The sequence below is a fragment of the Callorhinus ursinus genome, unplaced genomic scaffold (genome assembly GCF_003265705.2).
Source record: "Callorhinus ursinus isolate GAN/ISIS: 27379988/994484 unplaced genomic scaffold, GSC_fseal_2.0 scaffold74, whole genome shotgun sequence".
Taxonomy (NCBI): Eukaryota; Metazoa; Chordata; class Mammalia; order Carnivora; family Otariidae; genus Callorhinus; species Callorhinus ursinus.
Genome location: NW_027397136.1, coordinates 24,830 through 41,033, shown reverse-complemented (window position 1 = coordinate 41,033; position 16,204 = coordinate 24,830). Strand labels below are relative to the sequence as shown.

Below are 16,204 nucleotides of genomic sequence, written 5' to 3'. Positions count from 1 at the left end.
AAGGGTCCAGGAGGACTCCACTACGACCTTGGAAGGTGAGGAGGGTAGATGTTACTATCCCCATTTTACAAAAAACAATTGAGACATTCATATGTTTAATAACTTGCTCAAGATTTCATACTTAATAAGGGGCAGAGTCAAAACTTCCAACATAAAATGTGGATAATTTTATTGGCAAAAAAATTAGCCATCGAATAATAAATTCTCACAATATAGAAATAAAATATAATATATAATATTCTATTTAGAATATAGAATCTCTTCCTTAGAGCTAACCATTGTTAAACAGGTGTAAATTAGCTTCCTAGCACTGCTACAACAAATTATCACAAAATGGGTGGCTTAAAACAACAAATTTTTCTCTCTCACAGTACAAGGAGGTCAGAAGTTCAAAGTAAGGTGTTGGCAAGGTTGGTTCCTTCTGGAGCGTCTGAGGGAGAATCTGTTCCATGCTTCTCTCCTAGTTTCTGGTGGTTACCAGCAGTCCTTGTCATTGGCCTGTAGCTAATGTCACACTGTCTCCATCTTCACATGACCTTCTTCCCTGTATGTCTTCATATGACCTTTATATAAAGTATACTAGTCATTGAATTTAGGTCCCACCCTAATCCACTGTGACTTCATTTTTACTTGGTAATTATATCTGTGAAGACTCTATTTCCAAATAAGTTCATGTTCTAGGGTTCTAGAAAGACATGAATTTTTGTGGGACACTATTCAGTGCAGTACAAGGTGTGTATGTCACTAGGCTGTTTTCTGTGCATTTGCATACATATATCACATATATAATTTTTACATAATAAGTTATTCACTTAATGTCTTAGAAAATATTCTTGGAAAAATTGCATTTAATTCCATAAATACATATATTTTTTAGATTCCCATATTGGTGATTTATGTTAAGGGCTACTTCAATTTCTTCAGTATTTAAGAAATGCAGAGTGAATCACTACCCTTAGACATATTTTTGTGCATGTATAAATATTTCTGTAGGTACTGAGAAATGAAATTAGGTCAAGGGCATGGGTATCTAAAAATAGCACTAGATACTAGTACTAAATTGACTCCAATTAACACCAGTAACTTGTTAGGCTGCTGCTTTTTTTTTTTTTTTTTTTTTTTTTTAAGTAGGCTCCATGTCCAGCAATGGAGTCCACCATGGAGCTTGAACTCATGACCCTGAGATCAAGACCTGAGCTGAGATTGGGTCAGATGCTTAACAGACTGAGCCACCCAGGTGCCCCCTAGGCTTCTTTTTCCCCCAAATTTTAAATTCCATTTAACATACAATGTGGTATTAGTTTCAGGTGTATAATTGAGTGATTTGTCACTTACATTCAACACCCAATGCTCATTACAAGTGCCCTCCTTAATGCCTATCACCCATTTAACCCATTCCCCCCACCCACTTCCCCTCCAGCAACCCTTGGTTTGTTCTCTATATTTAAGAGTCTGTTTTCTGGTTTGCCCCTCTTTTTTCCCCTATGTTCATCTGTTTTTTTTTCCCTTAAATTCCACATATGAGTGAAATAATATGGTATTTGTCTTTCTTTGACTTACTTTACTTAGCATAGTACTCTGTAGCTCCCTCCACGTCATTGCAAATGGCAAGATTTCATTCTTTTTTATGGCTGAGTAAAATGCTTTTGTATTTTGCATATATACCTGAACTTCTTTATCCATTCATCAGTTGATGGACATTTGGACACTTTCTATAATTTGGCTATTGTTGATAATGCTGCTATAAACATTGGGGTGTGTGTATCCCTTTGAATCAGTATTTTTGTATCCTTTGCATAAATACCTGGTAGTGCAATTGCTGGATTGTAGGGTATTTCTATGTTTAACTTTTCAAGGAACCTCCACATTGTTTTCCAGACTGGTTGCACCAGTTTGCATTCCCACCAACAAACTTTCCCTACATCCTTGCCAACCTATATTGTTTGCTGTGTTGTTAATTTTAGCATTCTGACAAGTGTGAGGTGATACCTCATTGTAGTTTTGATTTGTATTTTCCTGATGATGAGTGATGTTGAGCATCTTTTCATGTGTCTGTTAGCCATCTGTATATCTTCTTTGGGAAAATGTCTATTCATGTCTTCTGCCCATTTTCAAACTGGATTGTTTTTTGGGTGTTGAGTTTTATAACTTCTTTATTTAGTTTGGCTACTACCCTTGCAAATGACATATCTGACAAAGGGTTAGTAACACCAATTTTCAAGTTTTAACTTTTTTAATTCTGAAAAATCTGGATTAAATTTGATCTTTACAGATTAAGACAGTTGAGCTTCTTTCCATGTTTATTGACCATTCATTTTTCTTCTGTGAATTTCTTATGATGTCCTTTGTCCTTGTTGTGTGTTAGATTTTTCATTTTATTTTTTTAACTGATAAGCATTTTATTTTTTTAATTAACATATAATGTATTATTTGTTTCAGGTGTACAGGTCTGTGATTCATCAGTCTTACACAATTCACAGTGCTCACCATAGTACATACCCTCCCCAAAGTCCAAGCATTTTATTTTCATTTTGTGTGTGTGTGTAGAATGCAACTTTCTTTTTTTATATTATGTTCAATTAGCCAACATATAGTATATAATTAGTTTTTGATGTAGTGTTCAATGATTCATATTTTAGAGAGAGGAGAGTGAGAACGGGGGGGGGGTAGAGGAAGAGGGAGAGAGACAATCCTCAAGAGACTCCTTGCTGAACACAGAGCCCAATGTGAGGCTCAATCCCAGGACCCTGAGATCGTGCCCTGAGCTGAAATCAAGAGTCAGCTGCTTAACCAACTGAGCCACCCAGGCTTCCCAAGTGTTTGCTATTTTTATTTTAACTTTTTCCTTCCTAGATTTATTTAAATTCAAGTTAGTTAACATATAGTGTAGTATTAGTTTCAGGAGTAGAATTTAGTCACTCATCACTTACATATAACACCCAGTGCTCATCACAACAAGTGCCCTTCTTAATGCCCATCACCCATTTACACCATCCTCCCACCCACCTCCCCTGCAGCAAATCTGCTTGTTCTCTATAGTCAAAAGTCTCCTATGGTTTGTCTCCCTCTCCGTTTTTATCTTATTTTTTCCTTCCCTTCCCCTATGTTTATCTGTTTTGTTTCTAAATTCCACATATGAGTGAAATCGAATGGTATTTGTCTTTCTCTTACTTACTTCTCTTAGCATAATACCCTCTAGTTCTATCCATGTCATTGCAAATAGCAAGACTTCCTTCTTTTTGATGACTAATATTCAATTGTATTTCTACACCACATCTTCTTTATCCATTCATCTGTTGTTGGACACCTTGGCTATTGTGGACATCATTGCTATGATCATTGGGGTGCATGTGCCCCTTCCAATCACTGTGTTTGTATTCTTTGGATAAATATCAAGTAGTGCAACTGCTGGGTCATAGGATAGTTCTACTTTTAACTTTTTGAGTTACAAAAAGGGGACCTCCATACTGTTTTCCAGAATGGCTGTACCAGTTTGCATTCCCACCAACAGTATAAGTATGGCTCAGTCATTAAGCATCTGCCTTCGGCTCAGGTCATGATCCCAGGATCCTGAGATTGAGCCCTGCATTGTTTTCCAGAGTGGTTGCACCTTTCTGTGCATCCTCACCAACATTTGTTGCTTCTTGAGTTGTTAATTTTAGCCATTCTGACAGGTGAGAGGTGGAATCCCATTGTGGTTTTTTTTATTATCTATTTATTTAAAAAAATTCTTTAAATTTAATTTAGTTAACATATGCTGTATTATTAGTTACCAGGGTAGAATTTAGTGATTTGTCATTTGCATATAACACCATATAACGTCATTACATCAAGTGTCCTACTTAAATGCCCAATTACCTCTTTCCCCCACCCACCTCGCCTCCAGCAATCCTAGTTTGTTTCCTAGACCTCATTGTCTCTTATGGTATGCCTCCCTCTCTATTTTCATCTTATTTTGTTTTCCTTCCTTCCCTTGTTTATCTGTTTCTTAAATTCCACATATGAGTCTCTTGTAAGCAGCATATTGATGGGTCTTGTTTTGTTTTTATCCATTCTGATACCCTGTGTCTTTCAATTGAGCATTTAGTCCATTTACATTCAGAGTAATTATTGAATGATATGAAGTGAGTGCCATTGTATTACCTGTAAAGTCACTGTTCCTATAGATTGTCTCTGTTCCTTTCTGGTCTTTGTTACTTTTGGGCTCTCTCTTTGTTCAAAGGATCTCCTTAAATATTTTTTGCAGGGCTGGTTTAATGTTCACAAATTCCTTTAGTTTTTGTTTGTCCTGGAGACTCTCTCTCCTTCTATTCTGAATAGAGTAAAATAAAGTATTCTTGGCCACTTATTTTTCCCCTTTAGTGTGTTGAATATATTATGCCAGTCCTTTCTGGCCTTCCAGGTCTCTGTGGACAGGTCTGCTGCCAGCCTTATGTTTCTACCCTTGTAGGTTAAGGACCTGTTGTCCTGAGCTGCTCTCAGGGTTTTGTTTGTCTCTGAAATTTGCAAGCTTCACTATTATAAGTTGAGGTGTTGACTTATTTTTATTGATTTTGAGGGGGGTTCTCTGTGCTTCCTGGACTTGAGTGTCTGTTTCCTTTCCCAGATTAGGGAAATTCTCAGCTATAATTTGTTCAAATAAACCTTCTGCCCTCCCTTCATCTTTTGGGATCCCTATTATTTGAATATTATTTTGCTTTATGGACTCACTGAGTTCTCAAAGTCTCCCTTCCTGATCCAGTAGTTGTCTTTCTTTCTTTCTTTTCAGCTTCCTTATTTCCCATCATTTTCTTTCTTTTTTTTTTTAGAGACACTTTTTAAAAAAGATTTTATTAATTTGGCAGAGAGAGAGACAGCAAGAGTGGAAACACAAGCAGGAGGAGTGGGAAAGGGAGAATCAGATTCCTGCGGAGCAGGCATCCCAATGCGGGGCTCAATCTCAGGATCCTGGGATCATGACCTGAGCTGAAGGCAGATGCTTAATGACTGAGCCACCTAGGCGCCCCTCCCATCATTTTCTATATCAGTGACTCTCTTCTGCCTTGTTTATCCATGCTTTTAGAGCCTCCATTTGGGACTGCATCTCAGCAATAGCCTTTTTAATTTCAGCCTGATTAGATTTTAGTTCTTTTATCTCTATACTATGTGATTCTCTAGTGTTTTCTTTGCTTTTTTCAAGTCCAGCTAGTATCTTTATAATCATTAAATTCTAGTTCAGACATCTTAGTTATATACATGTTGATTAAATCCCTGTCAATTGATTTAATCTGATTTAACCTGTTCTTTCTTTTGGGGTGAATTTCCCTGTTTCATTATTTTGTCTAGGACAGAACAGCAGAAAAAGAGAACAATAACAACAAAAACAGAAAAAGAAAAAAAACCAAAATAAAAAAAAAATCAAAGAAGAAAAAAACAGGGGAAAAAAACAAAAAACTACATCCTGGGTTTATTTTGGTCTGCTTTTAAAGGAAACTAGATCAAAAATGGAAAGGAAGAAATATATATACAAAAATAAAATACAATGAAAGGAAACCAAAAATGTAAAACATATGTATATATAATGTATATATAAATATAAAAGTTAAAGGATAAAAAAGAAAATTCCTGAAAAAAATAAAACTGAAAGACTAAACAACATGCAGAAAAATGAAACTGGACCGCTTTCTTACATCACACACAAAAATAAACTCAAAATGGGGGACAAATTAACATGGCAGAGTACTAGGGGGACCCTGAACTTGCCACATCCTTCGAATACAACATTCAACTATTTTGAACAACCAGGAAGAGGATCGGAGGAGTAAGGAAACAGTCTGCACAGTTTGAGCAAGAGAATTTGGCAGAGGCAAGATTCAGAGCCCTGGATTGGGGGATTGGGAAGCTGTGTGGCCAGGAAGGGGAGGAAGCCTGGTTCACAAAGCAAAGTTAGGAAGAGGGAAAAAGCTGGAAATAGCCCAGCGGGTTGCAACTTCACAGGGCGCCACAGTGAGGAGATCCCCTGGGTCGCTCAGGGAGAGATTGCTTCCCTTTCTGGAGACATTTGGAAGAGTGTTTTTAGCCTCTCTAAAGACAAATGGTCAGCTGGGGAGTCACTGAGTGGAACTCAGTAGGAGGGTCAGAGGGATGTGCAGAGGGCAAAAAACTCAACTTTTTGCTGTCTGCTATAATAGGCTTAAACCTCGTATGTGTGCCAAGCAGCCACTTTTCTGGGGCTGAACTGAGCAGAGTGTAGAGACTGGAACAGATTGCGGATAACCTGGCCACTACATTTTGCTGCCTGCCACAATATATCCAAGCCTCTGTGACAGTTTTTCTGGGACAAAGGGGAATAGGAGACTGAGTCTAGTGCAGATTGACTGATAACCTGGCTCCACCTTGTCACTGAGTGTTAAACTCTAGTCTCTGCGTGCACATTGTGTGACAGTTTTTGGAGACAGGACAGCGCTGGGCACAACCCAAGCCTCCCTAAGCCTCCCTGCCGGGGGCACAGAAGTGGGCACACACCTTACCAGGCCCTTTAAAACTTGGAGTTTTGAATCCCAGCCACTGGCCAGAGATAAAGTACAGGAGATCTGTGGCTCTGGGTGTGCCAAAGACCTGGGCACAGATGGGTTAGGGTAGGCAGCTGACGAGGGCCTGGGTCACAGGAGATTGCTTCCTTTTCTAAGGGGGCCTCCTGAACAGCAGCTCCCGGGAGTTCTGTTCCCCAGGGACAAGAGGGCAAGGTGACACCATATTCTACCTCCTCCACCTCCCCAGCCTCCTCCTGCCTACCACCACAGTCTGACTCCAGAGAGACGCAGCGCCTCCAGTGGAGGCTGGAGTCCCCTACACTAAACCCCCCCACCCCCCCACCCACCCCCCGACCTAGCAGGAGCATCTTTACAAGGAAAAGTCAGCTTGTGAGCCAACCCAGGAGGACTTTCCCTCAGAAGACCATATAGGCCCTGGCATCTACCAAATCAACTGATTAAAGAAAGATCCAAAACATTAGCTTCTGGCTTAACTCCACAAATCAAAATATACCTACTTAAGGCCCAAACACTCCCCATACAAGCAAGGAGGAACTCTGTAGATTAAGGGTAAGTGGGAAAGAGCAGCTGAAACACAACAGAGTGTACACAACATGTACCAGAATTATGTCCTGAAGTTGTTGTTATTATTGCTGTTATTCCTTTTATTCTTTTTCTTTCTTCCTTTCTTTTCTGGACACAATGACTAGGAGAAATTCACAGCCAAAGAAAGAACGGGAGGTAGTACTCTGTCAAGCATATAATCAATATGGATATAAGTAAGATGTTAGAAGTAGAATTCAAAACAATTTTAAAGATACTAGCTGGACTTGAAAAAAGCTGTAGAAATAAAAGAACTAAAATCTAATCAGGTCAGTATTAAAGCTGCTATTATTGAGATGCAGTAAAAAAGTGGAGGCCCTATATGCTAGGATAAAAGAGGCAGATGAGAGAGTCAGTGATATAGGAAACAAAATGATGGAAAATAAGGAAGCTGAGAAAAAGAAAAAGAAAAACAACCACTGGATCATGAGGGGAGACTTCAAGAAATCACTGATACCATAAAGCACAATAATATCAGAATATTAAGGGTCCCAGAAGATCAGGAAAGAGAGAGGGGTAGAAGGTTTATTTGAGCAAATTATAGCTTAGAACTTCCCTAATCTGGGAAAGGAAACAGGCATTCAAGTACAAGAGGCACAGAGAACCTCCCTCAAAATCAATAAAATATAAGTCAACACCCCAACATATTAGTGAAGCTTGCAAATTCAGAGACAAACAGAAAATCCTGGGAGCAGCTCAGGACAACAGGTCCTTAATGTACAAAAGCAGAAACATAGGTTGGGAGGGGAGGCAAGATGGTGGCAGAATAGGGAACCTCATTTTATCTGGTCCCTTGAATTTAGCTGGTATCTATCAAACCTTTCTGAACACATGAATTCAGCCTCGATGTAAGAAAACATATCTGGACTCTACAAGCAGAAAAATGAGTGTTTTTTGCAAAATAGGAGGTGCTGAATCAAGAATCTCTGGGGAAATATTGGAGGCTAAAAGGAGAGGAGAGGGAGCCTCCATCAGCTGGCTACTGGAAAGTCATATAACGCCAGACTGCAAAACTGGAACCCTTAGAAATCTGCTCCACTGAGAGACATCCCTTTCTGAAAGCGGCACAGGGGATGAAAAGGGCAGAATTCTAGGTGGGTCATTGTGGACTCAGAATCCCAGGAGACACGGAAAGAACAGGGGTGTCTAATCTGATACAGTGCCCAAGCAGTGGAGTGGGGAAACTGGTTAAAGTCAGTGAGCCCAGAAGGGACTCTCAGCTCTGGTTGCCATAAACCACAAGCTGGGCTGGTAGAGAGACAGCACTTTGCCTGAGCACCCTGAAGAGGACTGGAATGTTTGGGCCATTTAACATCCCTTGGGAGAGATGAAACAGCTGTGCCCATGACTGTGCAACAGCTCTTGGGGTGGTGGTAGCCCCAGAAAGGGCAGATGGGTGGCACCCAGCTGTGACCTGGGAGCAATGACATTAGGGGCTCTTGTTTTCCTTCAGTCTAAAATTTTACATTTTTTAAACCTCTTTCCCATTGCAACTAGATTCTTATTTTACAAATTTATGTTTTTAAGTCACTTTTTAACCTTTTTTCACATCTACGTTTTATAGATTTATGCCTCATCTAGTCCTTTTTTCATTCTATTCAATTTTATATATATATAAACTGTTTTCTTTGCATTTTTTGGATGTAGGGTCTTCTAACACAGAGACCTAAATTCAATTAGGTACAAGTAGATCATCCTGCTTTGTCCACCCTGTGAGATTATAGTCTCTCTTCCCTCCCCCCCAACCATTTTTTACTGTTTTGTTCCCTATTGGCTTTGTTTGCTTTTCGGTGATGGCTCCCAACAACTTCAGATTTTTTCTAGGGTGCATTTTGCTTGGGTCATGGCTGATATTTTGGACTCTGTTAATTCACTCACCTATTCTTCCTTGGGCAGAATGACTAGAAAGAGGAAGTCACAACAAAGGAAGGAACCAGAGGCAATGTTCTCTGCCACAGAGCTAATTGATATGGATATAAGCAAGATGTTCAACTTTATTAGCCATCAGGGAAATTCAAATCAAAACCACATCGAGATACCACCTTACACCATTTAAAATGGCCATAATTAACGAGGCAGGAAACAACAAATGTTGGAGAGGAATGCAAGTTGGTACAGCCATTTTGGAAAACAGTATGGAGGTTCCTCAAAAAGTTAAGAATAGAGCTACCCTATGACCCAGCAATTGCACTACTAGGTATTTACCCCAAAGATACAGATGTAATGAAAAGAAGGGGCACATGCACCCCAATGTTCATAGCAGCAATGTCCACAATAGCCAAACTGTGGAAGGAGCCAAGTTGCCTTACAACAGATGAATGGATAAAGAAGATGTGGTTTATATATACAATGGAATATTAGCCATCAGGAAAGATCATTGACATGGATGGAACTGGAGGGGATTATGCTAAGTGAAATAAGTCAAGCAGGCAAAAGTCAATTATCATATGGTTTCATTCATATGTGAAACATAAGGGATAGCACAGAGGACATTAGAGGAAGGAAGGGAAAATTGAAGGGGGGGAAGTTAGAGGGGGAGACAAACCATGAGAGACTATGGACTCCGGAAATAATTTGAGGGTTTCAGAGAGAAGGGGGGGTGGGGTGGGGTAGCCCTGTGATGGGTATTAGGGAAGGCACATGTTGCAATGAGCACTGGGTGTTATACACAAATAATGAATCATGGAACACTACATCAAAAACTAATGATATGCTATATGGTGACTAACATAACATAATAAAAAAAATCAAATGAAGCCAAAAGGGAAAGTGACTGTTCCAATATTACACTGCTGGAACCTAAGCCTCAAGTCCCACCCTTTCTTGTAATTCTTCCATCCTTAAATTTGTGCCTCAGATACACATGATACCATCCCACACGTTATAAATATTACCCACATACACTGATGATGTCCCTAGGAAGTAGATTCTAATCTGATCTCCACTATTCAGGTTGGCAAACGAGAATACTTGAGAGACAAAATGAGTTAGGAAAAAGAGCTGGGAAAACAAAGGTCTGAATTCATCTGTGTGTCCTCGAAGTTAGGACTTTAGTTACATTTCCATAGAGTTGTGGCTTTGGCACTTTTGGCTCATTTTTTACAGTTAAGGAGATGACATGGGGGAGAAGGTAAGAAGTCAACTGTCAAGAAGGGGCTCTGGATAGGTCTAAATGAACAAAGGAGCCTAGGTGCTGGAATCTTGAAAAAGTGACCTCACGTCATTGGTGATACACCCCAACTGAACTTAGAACTCTGGTTGCACCCACATTCTAGAGACAGCCTGTTTTCCAGATCACTTCACCAGAGATGTTCAAAAGAACAAGATGTTCTACTGCTGTATTCCTACCTTCAGAGGGTCTGGCCTGAAGAAAGTCCAGAGTGAGAGATTTTTATGTCACTGTACACATCGGCTCAGTCCACTTCTCCAAAGCTTCTGGTCAAGTGGCGGGAGACACCAACAGGTAACACAAGGCAGTTCAGGGCACCCCACTGGAGAGCACGCCAAAACTGTGATCCCACCTCAGCAGGCCCACACCTCTTGCCTCTCATGGTGTGTGTGTGCATACAGGAGGGGACAGAGGATGAGGGACATGTCCTTCCTGGGTAGAAGCAAGCTGCCAGGTGTGGAAGCCTGGCACATCTTTCAGGTCATAGGAGGCAGGATGAGAAGATGAGTGCTGGGGACCAAGGTCAACTTCAATTGAGCCCTAGAGTTTCATCTGGCTTCCTCCTTGCTGGATGTCTTTTCAGCTGCCCCACTTAGGCTGAATTGGAGAATACAACTTCTAATGGGGGGGTGGGGTTTCCTTGTGGCAATGTCCAGGGAGGACCCTAATGCCTATTGGCCTTGTATATATGGGGCACTGTATTTGCAGAGCTGCACCCAGGAGATCTTTGAGGAGCTGGTCTTTGGCTTCAACTACTCCAACTCCCTAGACAAGGGTCAGGTGCACCAGTTTGCCAAAGATCAGTGCTGCTCTGAGGTGAGAATGGGAAGAGGGTTCTCCACACTTAGGGCTCCCACACAAATATGGGGACAAACCTGGGGCCCTCCCATAGTGTTTCCACATGAGTGTCCCAACCACAAAGTAATCTGAACCTTCACACCTCCACCACCAGCTACATGATAAGTTAGGAAGACATTCTTCACGTGTGTTGGAATAGTAGAGAACATATTTAATGTTTTTTAGGGGGGCTTGTTTTTTATGTTCTTTTATTTTTTGTTTTTTACTTTTCACAAAGCCATGAGTATCTTTGCATTTTATACTGTTTTTATTATTTTACCTACTCACCCCAGATATCCTGTGTAGAACCCAGCTCTACTGTCCTTGCAGAACTTCTTCAAGCCCTTATAAATCATCACACTAAATAGGGTGATTTAACACAAAAGGAAGGGTGGAGTGAAGCCATTCTATGTTTCTCTGTAATTTGTCATCTCTCAGAACATTGTAGGTCAGGGGCTCCTGGGTGGCTCAGCTGGTTAAGCGGCTGCCTTCAGCTCAGGTCATGATCCCGGGGTCCTGGGATTGAGCCCCGCATCGGGCTCCCTGCTCAGCAGAGAGCCTGCTTCTCCCTCTCCCTCTGCCTGCCTCTCTGCTTGTCTTTCTGCCTACTTGTGCTCTCTCTCTCTCTGTCAAATAAATAAATAAAATCTTTAAAAAAAAAAGAACATTGTAGGTCAGATCATCTCATTGTAGGTTCACCAGGTCACAAGCTGTGTCCTTATATGTCTTCATAATACTCCATAAAGGAGGTTGTCTGCCACAGTGATTCAGCCTTTCAAGGCTGTTGGAACTTGACATGATTCAATTCTTTTGCCATTTCAGCAGTGCTGCAAGAAAAACCTTAAGTGTCTTAATAGACTGTTTTAATTGCTAGATCTGCCATAACGTAGAACCACAGATCAGGTGGAAGGTCTCTGATGCCTTCTGGCCCAGGTAGCTGGCTCCGTCCCTTCAGAATTCCACCCAGGAAATCTTTGATGAGCTGCTCCAAGGGTTCAGCTACTCCATCTCCCTCGACAAGCAGAAGATGCATCAGGCCACCAAAAACATCAAGTGCTTGTCTGGGGTGAGAATGGACAGATTCATGTTTATCTCAGTGCCCAGAGATGGTCAGGGCAAGTCCAGAACCCAGACTAGAAACAACTGGCTCCCCCAGGGCCTGCTGAAGCAGGTGGTTTCCCCCTGAACCTTTCTCCCCATTTCAGGAACAAACCAAGCCTCATCAGCTTAGGAGAATTGCCATGCAGCCCATGCTTTGGAAAGTTCTCAGGCCCAATGTACATGATCTTGAGCAGCATTTGAGATTCTAACCCTCTGTTTTCTCCTATCTACAGTGGGGATGTTTACTGATGACTCAATGGCATACTGCTCTTAATAAAGGCTATGAGTTAGGAATATTAATAGAGGTTATTAATAGAGAAAGGCTATTAATAGAAATACAATTGTTGCTCAGCTAACAGAATGCATTGAACTTACCAATGGTTTATCATTTCACCCCAAAAACCAGTTGTACTTTTAAGCCTAGAACCTTTTTCTGTGTGGGTAGTCAAGTCCCTTTTCTTGCACAAGTTCCCTAAGGGATGGGAGTCTCTGGTCTGAGCAACGGATCCTGATCTTTCTGGTGGCTCATGGTGTTGAAGCTGACTACATTGCCCCCCCTTGTCTACATGGTATGAAAAGGGAATCAACACTGTCTCTGGAAGAGGCTTCTACAAGATGCTGACACTCAAGGAAGGCACAATGGAGAATTTCATACAGACCCTGGTACCATCCTTCCAGGATAGAAACATCTCAAACATCACAACCATTTCCTGCATATACCAGGTGTTCACCACAGCCCAACAGGTCCTGGGTCAGCAGTTCAATAGGTGAGTGCCCACCCCATGCAAAGTGCAGGGGTGAGGCTCCCATCTTCTAGTTGTATGTCTTGGGAATGTCACTGTACCTCTCTGAGCTTCACTTTCCTCTTCTGAAAAGTGGGGTTGTAAGAAGATGAACTTCATAGGGTTACTGTAGGAAATCATGGGAGAAAACATGGCATGGGCTTATCTGGTACCTGGCTCTGTGGAAAGGGCTGCTGGACATGCTGGGCATCTTTATGTTCAATAGTTCTCTTTCTCAAGTGAAGAAGCTCTCAACCTCAACCCTCCTGGCTTTAAAAAGCGGATGGAAAGCAGGCAGTTTTTCTGTTTGCAAAGGACTTCTGAGATTCCATCTAGCTGGTCCTGGTACTTGTCCCTCACGTGAGAAGATTAGGGGTCACTGGGGGCAGGCAGAGCAGCCCAAGGTCCGCTCAGTATTTGGAAAGTACTGGTTGGGATTCATTTATTCGGTAATATCTATTAAGCATAGTAATGCAGGCACTTTATAATCACTAAGATAATTCAATGAATAATGTAGATACAATATCTGGGTCTCAGTTCTAGTCAGAGGGTCAGACGGTCACTCTACACATGATAAGCACCCATGTCCATAGTTTGTTAGATATGACATCTTCATGGCCTCCATGGTATGAATGGATTCACCCATATTTGGACCATTATGGTGGACTATAAGACCAAGTAAAAACATGATGGGGGGGAGCAAGATGGCAGAGGAGCAGGAGACCTAAATTTCATCTGTACCCAGGAATTCAGCTACGTAGGGATCAAACTATTCTGAATACCTACGAATTCAACAGGAGATGGAAGAAAAGAATAGCAGCAACTCTCTGAACAGAAAAGCGACCACTTTCTGGAAGGTAGGACGTGCGGAGAAGTGAATCCGAGGGGATATTCGGGAAGATAGACGGCGGGGGAGGGGACTTCCGTCAGCCGCTACTGGCGAGTGATAGAGCAGCAGAGCACAAAATCGGAAATTTTAGAAGTCATTTTAGGCTCTGCTGAGGGAGCAGAACAAATTTTAGGCTCTGCTGAGGGACGTTGCTCCAGTGGTTAAGCGGGGCGTGGAACACTCGCTGGGACAGTGTGGTCTCAGGACCCTCGGGGTCACAGAAAGACCGGGGGTGCCTGAGTGCAGCAGAGCTCCCAGGTATCGGAGCGGGGAAGGTGGCTGCGGAGACGGAGCCAAGGCGCGGGCTCTCAGCTCGGGGTTGCCATAAACTGTGATCCGCGGCCCAGTCGGGGCACGGCTCCTCCAGCAGGGACCCAACAAGTGGCAGATACGGGGAGACTCCTCTTTCTCCCCTGGGAGGAGCGGTGAGGGAGCGCACCACAGGGATCTGCTGAGCTTGGAGACCCCATGGGGTCGGGTGCCAGAGATAGAAATGCTTGGTCACAGGCCGGGTGAGCACGGAGTGCGGCCAGAGACTGGGGATATGGAAGTGACTGACTGCTTTTCTCTGGCGGCTCACTGAGGAGTCGGGCCCCGAGTTCTCGGCTCCTCTGGGGCAGAGATCGGGAGGCCGCCATTTTCACTCTCGTCCTCCAAAGCTGTAGGGAAAGCTTGCAGGGAACAAAAGCTCCCGGGAGCAAACCCGAGCAGATTACTTACCCTAGACCAGGCAGGGCGGGGCAATTCCACCTCCGGCAAAGACGTTTGGAAACCACAGCAACAGGCCCCTCTCCCAGAAGATCTGCAAGAACAGCCAGCCAAGACAAAGTTTACCGATCAATGAAAATGGCAGAACTCCAGCACTAGGGGAATACTGCATATAGAATGCATGGCTTTTTCCCCCTTGATTCTTTAGTCTTTCAAGTTAATTTTTTTTACTTTCTTTCTTTTTTTTTTTGCATTTTTCTTTTTCCCTTTTTCAACCAACATCTTATCAATACCTGTTTTAAAAAAATCTTTTTTATTTTTCTTTTATAGAGTCATATTCTATCCCTTCATAATAGTTAATCTTATTTTTGGTATATATATAAAGTTTTCTCTCTAAAATTTTGGGGTACAGTTTTTTCTAACAGACCAAAATATACCCTAAATCTCTAGTGTATGGCTTTGTTCCAGTCTCCTGCCTGACCACATTCTCTCCTTTTTTTTTTTAAATCCTCTTTTCTTTTTTCAACCAACTTCTTATCAATTCCTTTTATAAAATCTAAAGTCAAAGATGGTGGGGGGAGATGGGATGAGGGTATTATGGTCTCAAGGAACTTGCCTCTGGCCCTGCAGGAACAGGCATCTAAATTTGCCACCCTGGTGATGGACCACCAGAGAGCCCAGAAGAGGCTGAAGAAGACGTCCTGAAGTACATACAGGTCCTAAGGTACAGGGCCTCCAAAGTCAAAAGAGAGGGGCTCCTCCCTGACAACTGGAAGCCTCTAAATCAAGACAGGTGGGACCTTCCGACTTGATCTCCACCTCCTGTTGCAACAGCTTCTAAAATTATTTCAAAGTGATCAGGATGAGGGTCCATAAAGCATGATAGAGAATGGACTTGTGGATGGGGAGGGGCTCAGGGCTACATAATGGTGTGATTTTCTAAAAGCAGGCCTTGGCAGTGACTAAGAGGAGTCTGATGTTCTTGGAGGGTGAGGGGAGGCTGCTAAGAGTACTACGTGTTCCACGTGGGAACCTGGGGTGGGCCAGGAGGCTGAAACATTTTCAGGGGAGAGTCGCTGTGAACTCATCCTACCCCCACCCCCATGACACAGGGTTCGTCCCTTCCTTGGCACTTTCCTCACTGACCTGGTGTTGCTGGACATTGCAATGGGGAACTATCTGGAGGTGGGTGAGCCTGAGGATTGTTGAGGAGGGACCAGAATTTTGACATTTGGGAGCAGAGGCCCTGTACTGAGCCCTGAGCTCTCAGTACTTGGCAAACCTCTCCTCATGATAGCTTCACATGTGAGCTGGTGTTTCTTCCCCATCTCAGTGATGAGTGAAGGGAGGCTGCACTTAGGACAGTGTTCCCAGTGCCCAAAACTAGTGAAGCAGCAGAACTGCCTGAATGAAAAACTGCCTGAATGCCAGGGGAAGGGTTAGGGTGATGGTCCGGGAGATCATAAGAGTCTACAGGGTGGCAGCGTGGACACCTGTCCTGAGGCCCGAGTTGAGGTGGAGCGACAGTGTGGAAGTCAGGGTTAGGGGTTGTTTTCCGGGCCTAGACACATTGTGTTTGTGAGGGTCAGGTTTTCGCTAGAAT

General features: G+C 42.6%; 1 long non-coding RNA gene across 2 annotated transcripts; it reads left to right on the top strand.

Moving 5' to 3' along the window:
• The first annotated feature begins 9,878 nt into the window (after window positions 1–9,878).
• On the top strand, window positions 9,879–16,195 carry LOC112808685 (uncharacterized). Of its 2 annotated transcripts, none has more exons than XR_003204414.2 (3): window positions 9,879–10,578; window positions 12,691–12,989; window positions 15,232–16,195. It is a non-coding gene; the product is annotated as an uncharacterized lncRNA (long non-coding RNA). The 2 variants fall into 2 exon arrangements; XR_012376472.1 differs by having other exon boundaries at window positions 12,691–13,861.
• Window positions 16,196–16,204: the final 9 nt, after the last annotated feature.